Source organism: Coenobita brevimanus, unplaced genomic scaffold, assembly GCF_032717465.1.
Source record: "Coenobita brevimanus isolate Jiangsu-jjx unplaced genomic scaffold, ASM3271746v2 jjx.HiC_scaffold_2751, whole genome shotgun sequence".
Taxonomy (NCBI): Eukaryota; Metazoa; Arthropoda; class Malacostraca; order Decapoda; family Coenobitidae; genus Coenobita; species Coenobita brevimanus.
The window spans coordinates 536,338-540,000 of NW_027643710.1; positions in this window are offsets into that span (position 1 = coordinate 536,338).

The window sequence follows — 3,663 nt, forward strand, 5'->3', positions numbered from 1 at the left end:
TGCCTTCCATGATGGTGTTTAAAAGATATACGCAATATACGGGAGAGTAGTAAGGCACACTATGGAAAATAATTCGCTATGGATAAGGTGTCAGGGAGCCACCTTAACCGACGAGAATACAGGCCTTAATCCCATCAGTCCGAGCATTATTTCCTTCACTACTGCACACAGAGTGGCACAAAAAAGAAGATATGGAACGTTGTGGTGGCGCTGTGGATGTGCTGGTGTTTTTAGAGAGAATGGAGAATGCGAGACTGACTAGGAGAGTATGTGAGTGGGGTGAAGGTGGAGGGGGTGTGGGAGAAACCGAGGATGAGATGGAGGGGTCGGGTGGAGAGGTAGATGAGTGAGGAGGGTGTAAACTGGAGAGAAGGAAGCGGGATGGCAAAGGATAGAATGACCTGGAGACGATAGATTTGTAGCCACCCTTTCCTAGATTCAGGTATCTTACTATAATACTCGAAGACAAATTAGAAGAGGCCTGGTCTAAGCTGAATGAAAACGTGTGGGTGATAAGAAGATACCGATGCCGAGAAACGTTTGTATATAGAAAGGATTAATGGGGGCCTTCTAACAAATTTACAGATACCGAATAACGTTTGCATATAGATGGGATTAATAAAGACTTTCTGGTCGATATACCGACACTGAAAAACGCTTACATATAGAAGGGGTTAATGAAGACTTTCTAACCACGTATTCAGCGTAGGTCAGACGGGTTCACCTGACAGCACCCCTCCACCTCGCTCGCTTCTGCCCAGCGAGAATAAAACGGAAAAGACGTGATCCTATTGTATCTCGGAGTCCGGGGAGGTGCCAGATTCAGTCACGTTGTTACTACACGTGCGAATTTCCCGCTACTGAGTGAAATCTTCCCGGGTTAATGCCTTGAATCCCGGTGATGTCCATTCTTTTTTTTAAGTTTATTCTTGTTATTATAGTCCGTTTGTTTTCATCTGAAGGAACCAGACCACTCCCACAAAGAGAATGCTAAGTCGTGGTTGCGTGAAATTCAGTGGGCCTCAGTTAAGAGATAGAAATGAGTCTCCTTGGTTACTAGTCAAATCTGCTCTCCAGCACGAATGCATAAAAAAATACCCCGCCGAATTGAAAGGGTTAAATTTGTTATCACGGAAAAGGAAAAAAAAAGTTTATAAGAGATAGTTGTCCACCGTTTAGCCGCAGTTCCTTCTTCCATGCTTAAAAAAATAAAAAAATAAATTGTCCCTCGGCTGAATAAAATCGTCTGGCGTTGGTCATAGAAACTGGTTAACTCCTTCAGTCCGATGACACAGTTTTATTTTAATTCTGTCTGTCTATTTCTGTCTCTCTGTCTGTCTCTGTCTCTGTCTGTCTGTCTCTCAAGACGATTTTAAACTTGGAAAAGACCCTTAGTGGTGAAGGGGTTAATGAAGGCTAGATATAACCCCTCCAGTTCGACAAATCCCCTTTAAGCTGGATAAAATCGTCTGGAGATTGCACGAATAAGATTACAGTACTCGTAGTGAAAGGGTTGTGCACCACATTAGCCACACCGCACACCCTCAATCCTCGAATTCTAGGACAGTGAATGAAAAGAGCACTCCTCTTGCATAGCTTGGCCTGGCCAGTCGTCACTATGCCCGAGACTTCCAGCGACTCTGCTCGTGCCTGCGACCCGTTGAGGGGGGCACCAAACAGCAGATCCGTGCCGCCAGGAGCCACTACCATCCAGGGAACCGTGAATTGGTTCAACGTGAGATCGTGTTACGGTTTCATCAAACGCCGGGACACTGGCGCTGATGTTTTCGTGCACGCTTCTGGGATCGTTGCACCAAATCCACGGCATTTCCAGCGCTCACTTGCCGAGGGAGAGACGGTGGAGTTTCGTGTTGTACAGGCTTCCAAGGGTCCCGAGGCTAAGGACGTCACTGGGCCGGGTGGTGTTGCTGTGCAGGGCTCTGCCCGTGCACGGCGGCGTCACCCTGCCCAGAGACGCCAGCCAAAGGGTCCTGGAAGTGCTGGCAACACAGACACACTCGTTGCGATGTGTATCGCGACGGCTGAGGCTTTTAGTGGGGGTAGCAAGGCGGTTATGGCTGTTCTCCTTCCTCAGATCTTTGAGGAGAACGGCCTTCCACGCCTTGCTATTCCCCGAAGCTTCACCCGCGATCCTCGTCTCCTCCCTCGTCAGGAGCGTCAGGCCCGGCGACAGCAGCCACCACCACCTCGCACGACACCGCGAAAACGGCTGTGTTTGGATGCCCCTCTCAACCGGACGACTGGCGCCGCCACCATTGAACCTTCGATCACCGACCCGGAACCGTCACAGGCCATGGATATTGAGCATGGGGAGACTGTCGTGGAGGTCCACCTCCCTTCGTCAGGAGCTGAGGAGGAGCGTGTCTCGTCCCCCGTCCCTCTAGTACATCTGGAAGCAGCGGAGCCCTCCTCCGTGCCCTCTCCATCTGCTCCTGACGAAGTGGAGGAGCCTCTTCCACCTTCACCACCGCCTGCCGCCATCGCTCTCTCTTCTTCTCCCCCGCCACCTAAGAAGAAGAGGAAGAAACAAAAGAAGAAAGGGGGAAAGACCAAGAGCGACCCCTCCTCCGTTGCTCGCCGGATCGAGGCCCTCCTTCCACCACTCTCAGGGACTCGTGATCTCGATGCCCGCACGGATGCGGACCTGGAAGAGCTACTCTTCTGCCTCACGGATCCGATCAACGACGAAGATACACTGTCTCTCGTCTACCAGACTTTGTATCAGAAGATCCGTGAGGCATACATTTCCAACTCCATCTCTCCATCTGAGGAAGCCGCCATCCGTGAGGGCATCGGGTTTGATCCACCACGTGCTGCCCTCGTCAACTATATCGCCACCAGACTGCTCTCGTAACTGCTGAGCCACGCCTGATCTTGTCCTGCCTTGCTGCTTCGTCTTGCAGTTTTTGTCACCACTATGCTCTCGTTTGAGAGCTACTTTATGCCACTTGTCTGACGGGCTCTATGTTTGCCCGTGTCCTCACCATGTTGTGAGGCAAATATCACAACAACAACAACAATGAAACGAGGTACACTTAAGAGACATAAAAGTTCTGCCTGGTATTCTGCTGCTCCCACTTAACACTTAGAGAGAGAGAGAGAGAGAGAGAGAGAGAGAGAGAGAGAGAGAGAGAGAGAGAGGGTGTGTGTGGGGGGGGAAATCCGTCACTTTCCTGTATTGTATCAGAGGGAATGATTAGGGGGAGAAGCAAACGAAGCCTCTCCCAGCTTAGGAATATTAGGCAACAGAGGGAAGTAAAAAGTAGAAGAGATGAGGTGAAATATTGGGTGAAGTTTTTGTGTCTGGCTGTATAGTACTGTTACACAACTACACTTTCACACACACACACACACACACACACACACACACACACACACACCTCAACCCCAGTGCCCTTTTATGCTCAGTGACCCGTACTTAGGCTATGGTGTCATGTGTTTACTTCTTTCCAGAGCTGAAAATATTGTCTGAGTATTAACCCTCTTATTCCCTGACATTTTATTATTCTAGCTATTTCCAGACGATTTTATTTAGTTAAGAGGGTCTGCTTGAAGTGGCAGGTCTTGATATAACCCTTAAGAAAGCCACGACATGCCATGATCGGCACAACAGCTGAGCAGAGAAAAAATAATGATGCTCTG